The sequence below is a fragment of the Lissotriton vulgaris genome, chromosome 6, assembly GCF_964263255.1.
Source record: "Lissotriton vulgaris chromosome 6, aLisVul1.2, whole genome shotgun sequence".
Lineage (NCBI taxonomy): Eukaryota > Metazoa > Chordata > Amphibia > Caudata > Salamandridae > Lissotriton > Lissotriton vulgaris.
In genome coordinates, this window is record NC_141694.1 from 812,437,839 (window position 1) to 812,459,568 (window position 21,730).

General features: G+C 43.2%; 1 protein-coding gene across 1 annotated transcript in view; it reads right to left on the reverse strand.

Moving 5' to 3' along the window:
- MTR (5-methyltetrahydrofolate-homocysteine methyltransferase) overlaps positions 1-21,730 on the reverse strand; it is a 585,842-nt gene that overhangs the window by 383,216 nt on the left and 180,896 nt on the right. The window lies entirely within an intron of this gene.

Below are 21,730 nucleotides of genomic sequence, written 5' to 3' on the forward strand. Positions count from 1 at the left end.
GAAAATGTATTAGGTTCGTCTCAGAGCATAAACTGCCAATTCAAAATATTTTTTTAGCACTGAGCGAGCAGCTTCAAATATTTGACATGAAGTTGGAAGAAAATTCAGAGTGACTTTGACATAAATCTAGCAGATGGCATTCATTACAGAACTACATTACACCGTAACTCACTTTTTACACAAAAATTGAGATTCTTGATTTCAGTTTTGCTGCATCTGGGAGTCAAGCGTAGTTTGAGATATGTCATATCTTTGCTAGATTTCAGGAAAACTACAATATAAATGCTTCCCATTTGATTTCATTGCATTAAATGTATCTTGTATGGATATCCCATAAATCTGGCATGGAGCTAACCCTCTTGAATCTTCGCTGGACCCTACTGCCTTTTGTGAGTAACCTTTGGGCAAGATGCACTTTTTTATCCACTGCTTTAACAATATATTAAGCTTTTCTAAAAATCGCAGGAGTTTCCACAGCTGCTAATAGAGTCATATTCAAAATGAAGTGCCTGAGTTAAGAGGAGCTTTTAGCAAGGTATTCCCTTGTTCTGGGTAACAATATACTCAATAGTGCCGGCATGGACTTTATTTCCATAGGTCACTTTCTGACATGATCGTCTCAACACCTTGACTCTCTGTAATAAATGACAAGGCATTAAGGCAGTTATAGCCAGCATTTACTTACTACATTGTCAGCACAGTTCTACATTATAAAGCACTATTATACAAGTGTAAAAAAGGAGGCATATATATCACCGGCTACAAAAAATTGATCATTAGTAACATCAATTCCACTTCAAAGTGATGCAGGGCGCAAGGAAGGAATACGAAGCATCTCTTATTGGAATATGTTTCCCAAGCAACGCTATATGAACCAAACAAGTTATAAGCATTTAATATGAAAAGAGAGAAATTTAAATTGACAGGAACAGATATTTGCATACAAGCCTCTGCCAAGCCAAGGTATGCTACCTTGTCTGAAATACTTCGTGTTGCAGTGTTCCTTTACTCGATTTTTATCTTCACACATATGTGTTGTCATAAAGCAAGCAAATATGAATTGCCAAGCTGGTGGAAAAAATAATAAATGCACCATAAAGCTATACTAGAACTAAGTTCTCCAGCAAGTGTTTGGTGGTAGAATTAGGTCTAACCATGTAAATTAGAATTTACATAGCTATTCACATCATAGAAATGTATATTAAACCTACTGCTTGTGCCCCATCCTTTAAACTTTGTGAAACTGACTTACACCCAATTGGCACATTTGTAGGTCCATAGGAAAGTGGTACTGCATGTACCAAGAAGCTGTAAATTAAATGTTACTGTGGGCCTGCATCCACCCACTTAAGTAGCCTTTCCAGCATGTCTTAGGCCTGCCACTGCAGCCTGTATGTGCAATTTTATACTGTCATTTCTGTTGTAATATGGCAGCGTTGGGGTTAGCATTAGCAGAAGCCATCCTGTATTTAGAGACTATCTTGTCCGTTTTGTGGAATCCATTTTGTATTTCTGTCAGCCATTTTGTTTGCCGTGTGCAACCATGTGCTCACCATGTGCTCTGTCCTACCTTCCTGTTAACTGCTCTTGAAATCTGCCTAGAGACGATATATATTTAGCCTTTTCTGCTCCGCACATCTCAGTTGAGCTTGCAGCTGTCCCCAGTCTGTAACTGTCAGGATGTGTTCACCAGAATTAGCAACTGTTAGCTCCTCCCACTTGCTGACTGTGCATTTTCTGTATGACCTTATATGTACCTAAAACCAGCATTTTGTACTAATACAGCCTTCATTTGAGCCCCTGTGTGGGATTAAAAGGACCAAGCTCCTTCCATTCAGTATGCTACTTCATACATTACCGAAGGGTGCTGTGTGAATGTAGTTCCACCTCATGAGGTTTAATAAACTCTGTATTTTCTATTCCAGCTTCTGTGCCAACTTCTTTCTATTGGTCTGAGGACTCTGTGCAGAGAAGGGAGAACCCCTAGCACTGGTAGGCCTTGCTGAGGCCCACTACTACAAATTTGCGCTCCAATGCGGGGTTTATCGGCGACTCAGATGCCCGAAGGACTGGTCGAAACGAAGGATTGGAATCTCGCTTTGGACGCGATCGCTGCCTGAGGAGACCAGAGTCTTGGCAACCACGGCGTTTTTCCTTTCTTTCTGATCTGACCATCTAGGTGGAGCTGGTCCTCGACTGAGATCTCTTCTGTTGATTCGCTGTGCAGTGATCATTTGGTCGATTTGAGAACTTGGCAGTTGGAACCTGGACACCATTTGATTAGTAAGAGTTGTTCTGCGGCACTTGCTGTTGGTTTTTAATGCCTTGGATTGGTAAGGTAGTTTAGTAACACTTACTGCGGCTTATGATTTGTATGACTGGCCAGTATTCGTATTTGTATGTATGATATATATATGAATTGCAATTTATATAGGCAGGTAATGAGGAGATTTTTCTCTATTTGAATTTGTTTGAACGGCACAAGGTACGAAGAGTACCTTAAGCGCTACTTTGATTATAATACTGCATACTTTGCGCTATTTTTGGCATGCCTGTTTCTAGCACACTTCGTAAGATGTGTTGCTTTTGTAGAGGTACCAGTTTGAGACTCGATGAAGCACAACCCCCACCACCCCCCGGGCGGGAACGTCTAATAGGGACATGTATATTAAGTATGATATTTCTTACATAATGTATAGCACGTTATGGAATAAATACACTCGTAAGGATCCTGAGTTGCGTTGGCATATGCATGGGTCATTTGATTTGCAAAAGATTCAGTATGTGGAACAATGTTTAAGCAAAAGACTAGGCAAGATATGTTTGCCTGTGTGCGAATGTGGGAGAAAGAAGTGCGTGAACGAATGAAGCGTGAGCAAGCTTTGATTGAAAAAGAACAGCGAAAGAACATTTATAGGAAAGCATTAGAGTTAAAAAACAAGGAAACAAAAGAATTAAAGAGAGAGAGGATAGGGAGCGCCATTTACAGGTAACTGCCCAAAACGCTGTTAGGCAACCCCTTTATCCTATTCTTAATAAACCCCAAGATGATGTTTTGTTATTAGATCGTTCTCCACCTCCGTATATTCTTCCCTCTGCCCCTTATGAGTCAGATGAGGATTCTCCTACAGAGCAGGAGAAAGCGCGGGAAACTCGTTCTTTACTGCCCGCCCAGCGTTCGTCTGAGCTTAGATCTGCTGCCCGAAAAGCCCTTCGCAGTACCGCCCCTGCTTCTGAGCTTTTAGAGGAGATGAAAAATTGGCATGAAAGGGAGCAAATATATTTTACCGAGGTATTTGCCGCAGAGGTCGTTGAGCGGTTTAGGAAACATTCTGATGAATTGGAGCCTGATGATGTAGCACAGGATTGTAAACAAATGCGTGATGGTCTTTTTGTCTTTTCTAAGGTGGCTGATACAATCAGGGGTTTGGTTAAATTACGTGTTGAGGCAGTCCGTGTAAGAGAGGAGAAAAAGGCAGCAGATGCAGGTGCACAAACATCTCAGGTGTGGCACAAGCTTCTATCTTCGGAACAGATAAGACTGATAGTTCATGCGAAACCTATGCGGGATGCCGCACCTTTGTATGTTCCTCCTAAAGGAGCGGGTACGAGGGATGATAAGACTTCTATTGATGCAAAGGGTTATTTTATTCATAATTGCGTTTACACTCCTTGGAATAGAGCGGATGTTATGGCCCTTAAAAATGCATTGCCTGATTTGCTGTTTATGAGGAAGTTGAGGGTGCTATTAGCTCTTGTACCATGACTTTGCCTGATATTGATTTGTTTTTCAGATTGATATTGCCGCCTGACATGTGGAGAACTGTGCGTAAAGTTGATGATCGTGCAACATTTGGGGCATTATGGAAAGAGTTAGAACAAATGGATGTAGAGCGGGAGCCTGCACAGAAACCGTGTATATTGATTTTAGATATCCCTACAGCTATATTAGTTAAGTTAAAGACGATTATTCCCCCTAAAAAGATAGATTGGATTGTATTAGCATTGTGTAAGCAAAAGGCAGATGAATCGGTTTCAGGTTTCTTTACACGCTTTGAGGAGGCATTCCACGATTTTAGTGGCCAGTCATTGACAGATGACACGGGTAGGCATCTGTTTGTCGATAAATATGTTGCAAACCTTTTGCCAGGAATAGCTAGTTGCCTACAAGCCAGTGAGAGTTCATGGACTACCTCTTCTCCGGTTTCTCTTTTGACTATGGCTCAGTATTATGAACGCCAGGAATTAGAAGCGAAGGGTAATGAGGATAAAAAGACTAAAGAGTTAAAAACAAAGGTTTTGTTGGCTCAGGCCTATGTTCCGCCTTCTAGAGGTAATGCTAGAGGTGGTCGTGGATCATGGTTTGCCTTTCCGTCCTATACTCGTTCGAATTTGTCTGTTGACCAGTGTGCGTACTGCAAGAAATTTGGACATTGGATTTCTGATTGTCCAGTGCTGCGTGCTCAGCAGTGTCTACGTGGTCGGGGACAAATAAGTAGTCGTTCAGGATATTCAGGGCCTGGAGGAAGCACGAATGATTGCGCTGAGTTTGATGCTATTACACGTGGGCAGGATGGGTTTAACACTTTTGATAGGAGGAACCAATATCAAATGTCCGACTATGTGCGGTCTGATTTTCAAGATTCTGCTTAAGCATAGGATTGCCTAGGATGGGGTAAGGAATCAGTTGAAGTTCCAGTATATCAGAGGGGTCACTATGTTACAGCACTTGTTTTGGGTTCTACTGATCAGTTTCTGGTTGATACAGGAGCTACTCTTAGAGCCTTATCTAAACAATTGGTTCCAAGGGCTCCCCTGTCTGGCTCAACCATTACATCGATAGGGTTCGATGGAACGCCTTCCCTTAGCCCATTGTCACAACCACTCACATTCCATGTTGATAAGTTCACTGCTCCATGTTCATTTTTGCTTTCTCCGAACACACCAGACATTATAGTGGGTCTTGATATGCTCAAGTATTTCAGGGCTAAGATGCGATTTTCTCCGGAAGGAGTACGAGTTATATTGAATGACAATTACCCCGCGATTGAGAGATCCTGCATTGTTAAAGAGGACATTGCATTAGCTTCACTCCCTAGTGCTTTGTGGGCTACTTCAGACACCGATGTAGGGCAAATGGTTATTCCACCAGTACATATTAGTGTCAAGGAGGGTGCTTCTTTGCCAAGACTGCCTCAGTATAAAATTTCTAAAGAAGGATAAGAAGCACTTACACGCATTGTTCATGATTTGATTAAAGTGGGGGTTTTGGAAGAAGTTCCTTACAATGTTTGCAATAGTCCTATTAGTCCTATTTTGAAAAAAGATACTGACACTAGGATTTACAGATTCATCATTGATTTGAGGGAAGTCAACAAGATTGTAGAACCGCAGTACCCTGTGGTTTCTGACATAACTCAACTACTTACTTTGGTTCCCCCCAACAGCGACTACCTTTTCTGTGATCGATTTGAAGAATGCCTTCTTCTCGATTCCTATTCATCCTGATAGCCGATATTTGTTCGGTTTCACTTTGAATAATCGATCATACAGATTTTGTAGAGTTCCTCTGGGGCACACTGAGAGTCCGAGTATTTATAGTCAAGCCTTAAAACGACAACTTGATTCCTTTATTTTGCCTGAAGGAGTGGCTCTCATACAATATGTCGATGACATCTTGTTGGCAGCCGATACGCCTGAACTATGTGTACTTTGTCTTTGCTTTCTTTTCTTTCTACACACCATCATAAAGTGTCACGAAAGAAATTGCAATATTGTAGACCGAAGGTAACCTTCTTAGGTCTAAGGAGGGCCGTGCACTAACACCAGATCGAGTACAAGCAATTTTAGACACACCAGTACCTTCCACTGAGAAAGATGTCCGTGCATTCATTGGTCTGACCTCGTTTTGTAGGCAATGGATATTAGGGTTTTCTCACATTGTCAAACCCTTGCTAGCACTTTTGACGAAAGATACTCCAATGTCCCTTCCATGGACAGATGAATGTGAGAATGCTTTTCAACAGTTACGTCAATCTCTTTGTTCTGCACCAGTGTTAGGCACTCAAGATTACACAAAGTTTTTTACACTCTATGTACACGGGAAAGATGGATGTGCATTATCAGTTTTAGTACAGACACATGGTGATAAGCAGCGTCCCTGCGCATACTTTCCAGCTGTTCTTGTTCCTGTTGCTCGTGCATTGCCAGGGTGTTTTCGTTCAGTTGCAGCAACAGCTGTGTCCATACGTCAGAGTGAAGGGATAGTTTTGTCACACAAACTGTTGGTGCAAGTACCCCATGCAGTAGATGCACTTTTGAATCAGACTAAGACACAACACTTAACTAGTGCTCGTCTGACATGATATGAATTGACACTGTTAGCACCTCATATTACCTTGAAGAGATGCGAGACACAAAACCCAGCCACTTTGTTGTCATATCCTGTAACCGAGTCACAAACAAAAGAGCCTCACAATTGTATATTCCTTACTGAGGAACAGACAAAGGGTTGCGTCGATTTACAAGATACGCCCCTTCCAGATGTAGATGGGGAACTGTGGGTTGATGGGTCCTGTTTGAAGTTACCAGATGGCACAACCTCAGCTGCATATGCAACTACGACACTTCAGACAGTAGTGGAAACAGCTCGCATACCTCAGAAGTCGGCTCAAGCAGCTGAGCTAATAGCTTTGACATGAGTGTGTGAACTTAGCACTGTCTTGTGTGTGAACATCTACACTGATAGCCGCTATGCGTTTGGAGTGGTTCATGATTTTGGCCTACTCTGGAAGGAAAGAGGCTTTCTTACATCCCACGGGATGCAGATAATGCATGGAGAATTAGTACATAATCTCTTGACTGCACTTACATACCCAAAGAAAATTGCTATTATGAAGTGTAACACACACAAGAAAATCATTGACAAAATAGGACAAGGCAATGCCTTTGCAGACCGCGTAGCTCGTGAGACTGCAATGCAATGAAGCACTACTTCCATATACGTAGTGAAGTCTCAAGCTGAGCGATGGCATGATACTAGACAGGAAGTGTTAGATGTACAGGGATCTGCTTCTGTAGCAGAACTTGAGCAATGGGCTAAAGAAGGAATATTGGACGATGAGGGTTGTTGGCGCAACAAAGACATGGATAAATGGAAATTGCCTGCAGCCTATTAACAACCTATGGTTGAAATGGCACATGGACTGGCACATGCTGGAGCTCTAGTAATAACTAAATTGCTTACGCAAGTTTGGGAGCATCCTGAAATTGCTAGCACAGCTAAAAGAATAGTACAGTCCTGTTTGATCGGTTGGTAGTATAATCCTGGTAAAGGGACATGGACTCCTACAGGAGGGTTTGCTACACCAACCGCACCTTTTGAAGTTTTGCAGATGGATTACATCCAACTCGAACGCTGCAATAATCTGAAACACGTCCTAGTGGTGGTATGTGCCTTCAGTAAATGGATAGAGGCATACCCTACAAAGGATAATACTGCTCTCACCACAGCGAAGGTGCTTCTAAAAGAGTTTTTCCCTAGATATAGTGTTTGTAAACTTTTGTGGAGTGACAACGGACCTCATTTTATTGGGCAAGTTGTTGAGCATGTCCTGAAAGGATTAGGGATCAAGCAGAGATTCCATGCAGTCTTCCACCCGCAATCAGCAGGATTAGTGGAGAGGTACAATGCTACTTCGAAATTGAAGTTGGCGAAAATACTGGCTTTCATGTATTTGAAGTGACCAGATGCACTACCCTGGGCATTGTTGTCCATAAGATCGGTGCCACATTCACGTTCTGGCCTTACCCCATATGAAGTGTGTGGGGAGTTCCTAAGCCACGCCCCATACATGACGTTCCATGTGTTCTGATGAATGATTATTTGGCACAGTTAACCGACAGTTTGATCTCTATCCATCAACAGGTTCGAGAAGCTCTTCCTGACAGATCTACAGGTGAGGCACATGAACTCAGTCCTGGCGACCACGTGATGGTCAAGGTCTTCGACAGATCGAACAGTTTGGAACCGAGGTGGCGAGGACCGGTGGAGGTGCTCCTAGCAACAAGGACAGCAGTTCGAGTGACGAACAAGAAGAACTGTGTCCATAGCACACACTGCAAACGTGTGTCGCCTGCCTTGGTGGAACCTGCTGTGTTGACAGACCATCGAGAGATTCTGGAGACGGAGAAAGGTCAAGCTATCTCACCTGACGAATGTGCGGAAGTCTTCCCGGACCACACGATCGCTGAAGAATCCCGATATCAGCTGAGACCAAGGAAAGAATCTGCTTTGCCGAAAAAAAGACGGGTTGAGCTACCGCCCTGGGTTAGGGAAACGGAACGCCGTTGTGGCATGGGGGGGGGGGGGGATCAGTCCTGCGTAGTGTAGTGATACCAGTCTTGGCCCGTGGTGAAGAAATCAGCGGCTGCCCAGGGATAAGAGCTCCAACGATTGTTTCAACGATTGTTTCAACGAGTTTGTAGAAAGATCAATTATTGCTGTTGCTAAAATGCATAACAAAAGAATCATTTGTGCTGTAGGGTTTGCTGTTGCTCTGGTGGTTATGGCAATAATCACCTGGTTTGTTAAGAAAGTGGCTCCTGCTTGACAGCTTTTTGTTGCTACCACTACAATGCCAGTGGAACATCATTACTCCACGCTTCCCTACCATGAGCAGAAGCATCGACAATCCTACCTATATAATACATTCATCCAGATGTTGCATCATAAACACAATGCCACGAATACCACCAACTGTTGGGTGTGTGGAATGATACGTGCACACCAAAAGAAAGGAGGAACACTTTTTATTCCTCTACCGTTTTCCCATAATGGTTTGTGTCAATCTTGGTATGCACTTTTGTTTGCTTTTGGAAAGCCTTCAGTAGGTGGGATTACCTTTCGTCTGAATAAAATAAGCTATCAAGATACAGATGGTTATCCTCAAGCTAGGGACTAAATGGGAATGAGAGGAGTATCAACCTGACAATATTTGGACACCATATGTTTTTACGAACATGAGAAATATCAAGAACAATTGACCTTTTGTAATTTCTGTAACAAGAGCTAAAGCAGATTTATGTATTAGTAGTGTTGGGAGAATTCCAGTAGGACAGAGTGAATGTATTTTGACACTGACTATTGAAGGAGCTAATAATAGTAGTTTCACATCTTCGCACAATACTTATTTTGTTTGTGGAAATAAGGGATACTATCAACTACCTGTTGGGTGGTCAGGGATATGCTATGTGTCTTTTCTGTTGCCCCCTGTGTTTTTGGCACTTGCTTCATATCACCTCGACTTCAAACTGTATAATGACATTTCCAAGAACAGATACAAACGTACAATAAGTACTGACTTGGTTGATCAGACTGATACCACTTTGCAACAATATGTCGATTTTAATTTGGGTTTGTTCTTCTTTCTGGGTGCTGCATTAAACAGTAGGAAGTAAGGAGTCTCACTTGTGTTGTGGAAGTTGTTACCAATCAGACAGCAATGGCACTTGGGAACATTACAGAGGAACTGCAAATTGCAAGGATTGTAGCACTCCTAAACAGAATGGTGCTTGTTGTGATTTTGGCTGATCGAGGTGGTGCATGTCGCATCATCAGTAGCAGTTGCTGCGTATTTATACCAGATCACTCACCTTCAGTATACGACGCAATATCAAAACTGCATAAGATTGCTGCAGAGATTCACCCAGAGACTGGTACATGGACTTTTTCGACCTGGTTCTGGACACTATTTGCTACTTGGGGCTGGAAACTACTGACTATTTTATGTATACTGTTGGTGATATTATTTTCATGCTGTACTTGTATACAATGTGGTCCTATGCTTTGCTCCATGTGCACCACTGCTTGTACACCTGCCAAGAGAAATATTGCAGAAATAAAAGAACAACAAATGCTAAATAAAGAGATCATTGGATTATGACCATCAATGTACTGGATGCATATCTAGATTACCCCAGATGAATGACTGTCTTCAGCTAATGCTAAAAGGAGCGTCTGTTGTAATTTGGCAGCGATAGGGTTAGCATTAGCAGAAGCCATCCTGTATTTAGAGACTATCTTGTCTGTTTTGTGGAATCCATTTTGTATTTCTGTCAGCCATTTTGTTTGCCATGTGCTACCATGGGCTCTGTCCTACCTTCCTGTTAACTGCTCTTGAAATCTGCCTAGAGACGAGCCAACAAACAATCTGGGCCGCTCCATTCTCAGCCTCAGTGCCGCCGCTGGAGGTGAGAGTTCCTCAAGTGTCAATCCTCTCTTTTTAATATATATATAGCCCCCTTGGCAGCTTTGGCTGAGTATTACGGAGCCCAGATTGTATCCTATGCAGACGACACGCAGCTTCTTTTTATTTGTAAAAAGAACACCGATTTCAATGGTGATAACATCAAGGGTTGCCTAGCAGCTGTCTTTTCTTGGTTCCAATTGAATCAATTAAAGTGTAACTCGGATAAATCTGAGGTTCTTTTTTTTTGGCTGTCACCCTGACCCCCACTGGAAATCATGGTGGCCGGCGGATATGTTCCCTCCTTCAGCTGCCACTTCCATGGCAATAAACCTGGGGTGAAAGTGGACATTGGGCTGATTCTGGGTTTAGTGGGGCAGTGTTTCGGCCTCTTAAAAATTCTGAGGAAATTTCTCCCCTTTTTATCCCCTGTCCACAGAAGGATTACGGTTCAGGGATTGATTGGCTCACGGCTTGATTATGCCAATGTACGATACTTGGAACTCCCCGAGTATCTCCTCACCCGTCTACAAACTGTGCAAAACTCAGCCGCACGGGCAATCTTTGGCCTTAGTCGCAGGTCTAAGACATCTGCTCTACTAAAATCACTTCACTGGTTGCCAGTGCGCAAACGCATTTTTTTCAAGACTCGTTTAAAGCTCTTCATGGCACTGGCGCGCTCTATCAAAGGAAAAGAATATGTTTTTACTATCCTTCCATATCCTTACGATCTGCCTGACTAGCACTGGCCACGGTTCCGGCAATCAAACGAGCTCCCATTGGAGGACGCTCGTACAAACTTTTGGCACCCCAATTGTGGAACAATTTGCCTCTGTCTCTCCGGAAGTTAGACAACCTTCTCTCTTTCAGGAAGGAACTTAAAACATGGCTGTTTGGACAATAGCCTCTGCGATTTTGCTGTCTCTGCTTTCTAGTTCTGATAGCGCCGGGACACTCTGCCCGAGTAGCTGAGCGCTCTATAAGACTCCCCCTAACATAACATAACATAACATATTTAGCCTTTTCTGCTCCGCACATGCTCAGTTGAGCTTGCAGCTGTCCTTGCAGCTGTCCCCAGTCTGTAACTGTCAGGATGTGTTCAGCAGAATTAGCAACTGTTAGCTCCTCCCACTTGCTGACTGTGCATTTTCTGTATGACCTTATATGTACCTAAAACCAGCATTTTGTACTTGTACCGCCTTCATTTGAGCCCCTGTGTGGGTAAAAAAGGACCATGCTCCTTCCATTCACTGTGCTACTTCATACATTACCGAAGGGTGCTGTGTGAATGTAGTTCCACCTCATGAGGTTTAATAAACTCTGTATTTTCTATTCCAGTTTCTGTGCCAACTTCTTTCTATTGGTCTGAGGACTCTGTGCAGAGAAGGGAGAACCCCTAGCACTGGTAGGCCTTGCTGAGGCCCACTACTACAAATTTGCGCTCCAATGCGGGGTTTATAGGCGACTCGGATGCCCGAAGGACTGGTCGAAACGAAGGATTGGAATCTCGCTTTGGACGCGATCGCTGCCTGAGGAGACCAGAGTCTTGGCAACCACGGTGTTTTTCCTTTCTTTCTGATCTGACCATCTAGGTGGAGCTGGTCCTCGACTGAGATCTCTTCTGTTGATTCGCTGTGCAGTGATCATTTGGTCGATTTGAGAACTTGGCAGTTGGAACCTGGACACCATTTGATTGGTAAGAGTTGTTCTGCGGCACTTGCTGTTGGTTTTTAATGCCTTGGATTGGTAAGGTAGTTTAGTAACACTTACTGCGGCTTATGATTTGTATGACTGGCCAGTATTCGTATTTGTATGTATGATATATATATGAATTGCAATTTATATAGGCAGGTAATGAGGAGATTTTTCTCTATTTGAATTTGTTTGAACGGCACAAGGTACGAAGAGTACCTTAAGCGCTACTTTGATTATAATACTGCATACTTTGCGCTATTTTTGGCATGCCTGTTTCTAGCACACTTCGTAAGATGTGTTGCTTTTGTAGAGGTACCAGTTTGAGACTCGATGAAGCACAACCGCCCCCCCCCCGGGCGGGAACGTCTAATATATTAAGTATGATATTTCTTACATAATGTATAGCACGTTATGGAATAAATACACTCGTAAGGATCCTGAGTTGCGTTGGCATATGCATGGGTCATTTGATTTGCAAAAGATTCAGTATGTGGAACAATGTATGTTTAAGCAAAAGACTAGGCAAGATATGTTTGCCTGTGTGCGAATGTGGGAGAAAGAAGTGCGTGAACGAATGAAGCGTGAGCAAGCTTTGATTGAAAAAGAACAGCGAAAGAACATTTATGGGAAAGCATTAGAGTTAAAAAACAAGGAAACAAAAGAATTAAAGAGAGAGAGGATAGGGAGCGCCATTTACAGGTAACTGCCCAAAACGCTGTTAGGCAACCCCTTTATCCTATTCTTAATAAACCCCAAGATTATGTTTTGTTATTAGATCGTTCTCCACCTCCGTATATTCTTCCCTCTGCCCCTTATGAGTCAGATGAGGATTCTCCTACAGAGCAGGAGAAAGCGCGGGAAACTCGTTCTTTACTGCCCGCCCAGCGTTCGTCTGAGCTTAGATCTGCTGCCCGAAAAGCGCTTCGCAGTACCGCCCCTGCTTCTGAGCTTTTAGAGGAGATGAAAAATTGGCATGAAAGGGAGCAAATATATTTTACCGAGGTATTTGCCGCAGAGGTCGTTGAGCGGTTTAGGAAACATTCTGATGAATTGGAGCCTGATGATGTATCACAGGATTGTAAACAAATGCGTGATGGTCTTTTTGTCTTTTCTAAGGTGGCTGATACAATCAGGGGTTTGGTTAAATTACGTGTTGAGGCAGTCCGTGTAAGAGAGGAGAAAAAGGCAGCAGATGCAGGTGCACAAACATCTCAGGTGTGGCACAAGCTTCTATCTTCGGAACAGATAAGACTGATAGTTCATGCGAAACCTATGCGGGATGCCGCACCTTTGTATGTTCCTCCTAAAGGAGCGGGTACGAGGGATGATAAGACTTCTATTGATGCAAAGGGTTATTTTATTCATAATTGCGTTTACACTCCTTGGAATAGAGCGGATGTTATGGCCCTTAAAAATGCATTGCCTGATTTGCTGTTTATGAGGAAGTTGAGGGTGCTATTAGCTCTTGTACCATGACTTTGCCTGATATTGATTTGTTTTTCAGATTGATATTGCCGCCTGACATGTGGAGAACTGTGCGTAAAGTTGATGATCGTGCAACATTTGGGGCATTATGGAAAGAGTTAGAACAAATGGATGTAGAGCGGGAGCCTGCACAGAAACCGTGTATATTGATTTTAGATATCCCTACAGCTATATTAGTTAAGTTAAAGACGATTATTCCCCCTAAAAAGATAGATTGGATTGTATTAGCATTGTGTAAGCAAAAGGCAGATGAATCGGCTTCAGATTTCTTTACACGCTTTGAGGAGGCATTCCACGATTTTAGTGGCCAGTCATTGACAGATGACACGGGTAGGCATCTGTTTGTCGATAAATATGTTGCAAACCTTTTGCCAGGAATAGCTAGTTGCCTACAAGCCAGTGAGAGTTCATGGACTACCTCTTCTCCGGTTTCTCTTTTGACTATGGCTCAGTATTATAAACGCCAGGAATTAGAAGCGAAGGGTAATGAGGATAAAAAGACTAAAGAGTTCAAAACAAAGGTTTTGTTGGCTTAGGCCTATGTTCCGCCTTCTAGAGGTAATGCTAGAGGTGGTCGTGGATCATGGTTTGCCTTTCCGTCCTATACTCGTTCGAATTTGTCTGTTGACCAGTGTGCGTACTGCAAGAAATTTGGACATTGGATTTCTGATTGTCCAGTGCTGCGTGCTCAGCAGTGTCTACGTGGTCGGGGACAAATAAGTAGTCGTTCAGGATATTCAGGGCCTAGAGGAAGCACGAATGATTGCGCTGGGTTTGATGCTAATACACGTGGGCAGGATGGGTTTAACACTTTTGATAGGAGGAACCAATATCAAATGTCCGACTATGTGCGGTCTGATTTTCAAGATTCTGCTTAAGCATAGGATTGCCTAGGATGGGGTAAGGAATCAGTTGAAGTTCCAGTATATCAGAGGGGTCACTATGTTACAGCACATGTTTTGGGTTCTACTGATCAGTTTCTGGTTGATACAGGAGCTACTCTTAGAGCCTTATCTAAACAATTGGTTCCAAGGGCTCCCCTGTCTGGCTCAACCATTACATCGATAGGGTTCGATGGAACGCCTTCCCTTAGCCCATTGTCACAACCACTCACATTCCATGTTGATAAGTTCACTGCTCCATGTCCATTTTTGCTTTCTCCGAACACACCAGACATTATAGTGGGTCTTGATATGCTCAAGTATTTCAGGGCTAAGATGCGATTTTCTCCGGAAGGAGTACGAGTTATATTGAATGACAATTACCCCGCGATTGAGAGATCCTGCATTGTTAAAGAGGACATTGCATTAGCTTCACTCCCTAGTACTTTGTGGGCTACTTCAGACACCGATGTAGGGCAAATGGTTATTCCACCAGTACATATTAGTGTCAAGGAGGGTGCTTCTTTGCCAAGACTGCCTCAGTATAAAATTTCTAAAGAAGGAGAAGAAGCACTTACACGCATTGTTCATGATTTGATTAAAGTGGGGGTTGTGGAAGAAGTTCCTTACAATGTTTGCAATAGTCCTATTAGTCCTATTTTGAAAAAAGATACTGACACTAGGATTTACAGATTCATCATTGATTTGAGGGAAGTCAACAAGATTGTAGAACCGCAGTACCCTGTGGTTTCTGACATAACGCAACTACTTACTTTGGTTGCCCCCAACAGCGACTACCTTTTCTGTGATCGATTTGAAGAATGCCTTCTTCTCGATTCCTATTCATCCTGATAGCCGATATTTGTTCGGTTTCACTTTGAATAATCGATCATACAGATTTTGTAGAGTTCCTCTGGGGCACACTGAGAGTCCGAGTATTTATAGTCAAGCCTTAAAACGACAACTTGATTCCTTTATTTTGCCTGAAGGAGTGGCTCTCATACAATATGTCGATGACATCTTGTTGGCAGCCGATACGCCTGAACTATGTGTACTTTGTCTTTGCTTTCTTTTCTTTCTACACACCATCATAAAGTGTCACGAAAGAAATTGCAATATTGTAGACCGAAGGTAACCTACTTAGGTCTAAGGAGGGCCGTGCACTAACACCAGATCGGGTACAAGCAATTTTAGACACACCAGTACCTTCCACTGAGAAAGATGTCCGTGCATTCATTGGTCTGACCTCGTTTTGTAGGCAATGGATATTAGGGTTTTCTCACATTGTCAAACCCTTGCTAGCACTTTTGACGAAAGATACTCCAATGTCCCTTCCATGGACAGATGAATGTGAGAATGCTTTTCAACAGTTACGTCAATCTCTTTGTTCTGCACCAGTGTTAGGCACTCAAGATTACACAAAGTTTTTTACACTCTATGTACACGGGAAAGATGGATGTGCATTATCAGTTTTAGTACAGACACATGGTGATAAGCAGCGTCCCTGCGCATACTTTCCAGCTGTTCTTGATCCTGTTGCTCGTGCATTGCCAGGGTGTTTTCGTTCAGTTGCAGCAACAGCTGTGTCCATACGTCAGAGTGAAGGGATAGTTTTGTCACACAAACTGTTGGTGCTAGTACACCATGCAGTAGATGCACTTTTGAATCAGACTAAGACACAACACTTAACTAGTGCTCGTCTGACATGATATGAATTGACACTGTTAGCACCTCATATTACCTTGAAGAGATGCGCGACACAAAACCCAGCCACTTTGTTGTCATATCCTGTAACCGAGTCACAAACAAAAGAGCCTCACGATTGTATATTCCTTACTGAGGAACAGACAAAGGGTTGCGTCGATTTACAAGATACGCCCCTTCCAGATGTAGATGGGGAACTGTGGGTTGATGGGTCCTGTTTGAAGTGACCAGATGGCGCAACCTCAGCTGCATATGCAATTACGACACTTCAGAAAGTAGTGGAAACAGCTCGCATACCTCAAAAGTCGGCTCAAGCAGCTGAGCTAATAGCTTTGACACGAGTGTGTGAACTTAGCACTGTCTTGTGTGTGAACATCTACACTGATAGCCGCTATGCGTTTGGAGTGGTTCATGATTTTGGCCTACTCTGGAAGGAAAGAGGCTTTCTTACATCCCACGGGATGCAGATAATGCATGGAGAATTAGTACATAATCTCTTGACTGCACTTACATACCCAAAGAAAATTGCTATTATGAAGTGTAACGCACACAAGAAAATCATTGACAAAATAGGACAAGGCAATGCCTTTGCAGACCGCGTAGCTCGTGAGACTGCAATGCAATGAAGCACTACTTCCATATACGTAGTGAAGTCTCAAGCTGAGCGATGGCATGATGCTAGACAGGAAGTGTTAGATGTACAGGGATCTGCTTCTGTAGCAGAACTTGAGCAATGGGCTAAAGAAGGAATATTGGACGATGAGGGTTGTTGGCGCAACAAAGACATGGATAAATGGAAATTGCCTGCAGCCTATTAACAACCTATGGTTCAAATGGCACATGGACTGGCACATGCTGGAGCTCTAGTAATAACTAAATTGCTTACGCAAGTTTGGGAGCATCCTGAAATTGCTAGCACAGCTAAAAGAATAGTACAGTCCTGTTTGATCGGTTGGTAGTATAATCCTGGTAAAGGGACAAGGACTCCTACAGGAGGGTTTGCTACACCAACCGCACCTTTTGAAGTTTTGCAGATGGATTACATCCAACTCGAACGCTGCAATAATCTGAAACACGTCCTAGTGGTGGTATGTGCCTTCAGTAAATGGATAGAGGCATACCTTACAAAGGATAATACTGCTCTCACCACAGCGAAGGTGCTTCTAAAAGAGTTTTTCCCTAGATATAGTGTTTGTAAACTTTTGTGGAGTGACAACGGACCTCATTTTATTGGGCAAGTTGTTGAGCATGTCCTGAAAGGATTAGGGATCAAGCAGAAATTCCATGCAGTCTTCCACCCGCAATCAGCAGGATTAGTGGAGAGGTACAATGCTACTTCGAAATTGAAGTTGGCGAAAATACTGGCTTTCATGTATTTGAAGTGACCAGATGCACTACCCTGGGCATTGTTGTCCATAAGATCGGTGCCACATTCACGATCTGGCCTTACCCCATATGAAGTGTGTGGGGAGTTCCTAAGCCACTCCCCATACATGACGTTCCATGTGTTCTGATGAATGATTATTTGGCACAGTTAACCGACAGTTTGATCTCTATCCATCAACAGGTTCGAGAAGCTCTTCCTGACAGATCTACAGGTGAGGCACATGAACTCAGTCCTGGCGACCACGTGATGGTCAAGGTCTTCGACAGATCGAACAGTTTGGAACCGAGGTGGCGAGGACCGGTGGAGGTGCTCCTAGCAACAAGGACAGCAGTTCGAGTGACGAACAAGAAGAACTGTGTCCATAGCACACACTGCAAACGTGTGTCGCCTGCCTTGGTGGAACCTGCTGTGTTGACTGACCATCAAGAGATTCTGGAGACGGAGAAAGGTCAAGCTATCTCACCTGACGAATGTGCGGAAGTCTTCCCGGACCACACGATCGCTGAAGAATCCCGATATCAGCTGAGACCAAGGAAAGAATCTGCTTTGCCGAAAAAGACGGGTTGAGCTACCGCCCTGGGTTAGTGAAACGGAACGCCGTTGTGGCATGGGGGGCGGGGGGGGATCAGTCCTGCGTAGTGTAGTGACACCAGTCTTGGCCCGTGGTGAAGAAATCAGCAGCTGCCCAGGGATAAGAGCTCCAACGATTGTTTCAACGAGTTTGTAGAAAGATCAATTATTGCTGTTGCTAAAATGCATAACAAAAGAATCATTTGTGCTGTAGGGTTTGCTGTTGCTCTGGTGGTTATGGCAATAATCACCTGGTTTGTTAAGAAAGTGGCTCCTGCTCGACAGCTTTTTGTTGCTACTACTACAGTGCCAGTGGAACATCATTACTCCACGCTTCCCTACCATGAGCAGAAGCATCGACAATCCTACCTATATAATGCATTCATCCAGATGTTGCATCATACACACAATGCCACGAATACCACCAACTGTTGGGTGTGTGGAATGTTACGTGCACACCAAAAGAAAGGAGGAACACTTTTTATTCCTCTACCGTTTTCCGATAATGGTTTGTGTCAATCTTGGTATGCACTTTTGTTTGCTTTTGGAAAGCCTTCAGTAGGTGGGATTACCTTTCGTCTGAATAAAATAAGCTATCAAGATACAGATGGTTATCCTCAAGCTAGGGACTAAATGGGAATGAGAGGAGTATCAACCTGACAATATTTGGACACCATATGTTTTTACGAACATGAGAAATATCAAGAACAATTGACCTTTTGTAATTTCTGTACCAAGAGCTAAAGCAGATTTATGTATTAGTAGTGTTGGGAGAATTCCAGTAGGACGGAGTGAATGTATTTTGACACTGACTATTGAAGGAGCTAATAATAGTAGTTTCACATCTTCGCACAATACTTATTTTGTTTGTGGAAATAAGGGATACTATCAACTACCTGTTGGGTGGTCAGGGATATGCTATGTGTCTTTTCTGTTGCCCCCTGTGTTTTTGGCACTTGCTTCATATCACCTCGACTTCAAACTGTATAATGACATTTCCAAGAACAGATACAAACGTACAATAAGTACTGACTAGGTTGATCAGACTGATACCACTTTGCAACAATATGTCGATTTTAATTTGGGTTTGTTCTTCTTTCTGGGTGCTGCATTAAACAGTAGGAAAGTAAGGAGTCTCACTTGTGTTGTGGAAGTTGTTACCAATCAGACAGCAATGGCACTTGGGAACATTACAGAGGAACTGCAAATTGCAAGGATTGTAGCACTCCAAAACAGAATGGTGCTTGATGTGATTTTGGCTGATCGAGGTGGTGCATGTCGCATCATCAGTAGCAGTTGCTGCGTATTTATACCAGATCACTCACCTTCAGTATACGACGCAATATCAAAACTGCATAAGATTGCTGCAGAGATTCACCCAGAGACTGGTACATGGACTTTTTCGACCTGGTTCTGGACACTATTTGCTACTTGGGGCTGGAAACTACTGACTATTTTATGTATACTGTTGGTGATATTATTTTCATGCTGTACTTGTATACAATGTGGTCCTATGCTTTGCTCCATGTGCACCACTGCTTGTACACCTGCCAAGAGAAATATTGCAGAAATAAAAGAACAACAAATGCTAAATAAAGAGATCATTGGATTATGACCATCAATGTACTGGATGCATATCTAGATTACCCCAGATGAATGACTGTCTTCAGCTAATGCTAAAAGGAGCGTCTGTTGTAATTTGGCAGCGATGGGGTTAGCATTAGCAGAAGCCATCCTGTATTTAGAGACTATCTTGTCTGTTTTGTGGAATCCATTTTGTATTTCTGTCAGCCATTTTGTTTGCCATGTGCTACCATGGGCTCTGTCCTACCTTCCTGTTAACTGCTCTTGAAATCTGCCTAGAGACGAGCCAACAAACAATCTGGGCCGCTCCATTCTCAGCCTCAGTGCCGCCGCTGGAGGTGAGAGTTCCTCAAGTGTCAATCCTCTCTTTTTAATATATATATAGCCCCCTTGGCAGCTTTGGCTGAGTATTACGGAGCCCAGATTGTATCCTATGCAGACGACACGCAGCTTCTTTTTATTTGTAAAAAGAACACCGATTTCAATGGTGATAACATCAAGGGTTGCCTAGCAGCTGTCTTTTCTTGGTTCCAATTGAATCAATTAAAGTGTAACTCGGATAAATCTGAGGTTCTTTTTTTTGGCTGTCACCCTGACCCCCACTGGAAATCATGGTGGCCGGCGGATATGTTCCCTCCTTCAGCTGCCACTTCCATGGCAATAAACCTGGGGTGAAAGTGGACATTGGGCTGATTCTGGGTTTAGTGGGGCAGTGTTTCGGCCTCTTAAAAATTCTGAGGAAATTTCTCCCCTTTTTATCCCCTGTCCACAGGGAGGATTACGGTTCAGGGATTGATTGGCTCACGGCTTGATTATGCCAATGTACGATACTTGGAACTCCCCGAGTATCTCCTCACCCGTCTACAAACTGTGCAAAACTCAGCCGCACGGGCAATCTTTGGCCTTAGTCGCTAGGTCTAAGATATCTGCTCTACTAAAATCACTTCTCTGGTTGCCAGTGCACAAACGCATTTTTTACAAGATTCGTTTAAAGCTCTTCATGGCACTGGCGCGCTCTATCAAAGGAAAAGAATATGTTTTTACTATCCTTCCATATCCTTACGATCTGCCTGACTAGCACTGGCCACGGTTCCGGCAATCAAACGAGCTCCCATTGGAGGACGCTCGTACAAACTTTTGGCACCCCAATTGTGGAACAATTTGCCTCTGTCTCTCCGGAAGTTAGACAACCTTCTCTCTTTCAGGAAGGAACTTAAAACATGGCTGTTTGGACAATAGCCTCTGCGATTTTGCTATCTCTGCTTTCTAGTTCTGATAGCGCCGGGACACTCTGCCCGAGTAGCTGAGCGCTCTATAAGACTCCCCCTAACATAACATAACATAACATATTTAGCCTTTTCTGCTCCGCACATGCTCAGTTGAGCTTGCAGCTGTCCTTGCAGCTGTCCCCAGTCTGTAACTGTCAGGATGTGTTCAGCAGAATTAGCAACTGCTAGCTCCTCCCACTTGCTGACTGTGCATTTTCTGTATGACCTTATATGTACCTAAAACCAGCATTTTGTACTTGTACCGCCTTCATTTGAGCCCCTGTGTGGGTAAAAAAGGACCAAGCTCCTTCCATTCACTGTGCTACTTCATACATTACCGAAGGGTGCTGTGTGAATGTAGTTCCACCTCATGAGGTTTAATACACTCTGTATTTTCTATTCCAGCTTCTGTGCCAACTGACTCTGTGCAGAGAAGGGAGAACCCCTAGCACTGGTAGGCCTTGCTGAGGCCCACTACTACAAATCGACCTGGCAAAATAAACCTTTTGCAGGTCTAAACCTTCCTTTTTAATGCATGAAAGCCACTCCTAGGGTAGGCCCTATACAGAGGGCAGGGTGCCGTGTGATTTAAAAATATGGAAATGTACTTTTATGTTTTACATATCCTGGTAGTAAAAAACTCTTACATTGTTTTTCACTACTGCACGGCCTACCTATTTCATAGGATAACCCGCTCCACCAATAACCCACTTGCTAACAACCTCCAAACCTAAAACAGAGAGGGAGTTAGATGTCAGATTCTAGGATGCAGAAAAAAAAGACTTCAGTGATGTTACTCACCCATAGCCTATGTCACCAAATACCTCAAACACCAAGCCAAACACCTTCAACAGTAACAAATACAAAAGTCTCACAACATGCCATTAAAAATTAATTACTCATGTTTAT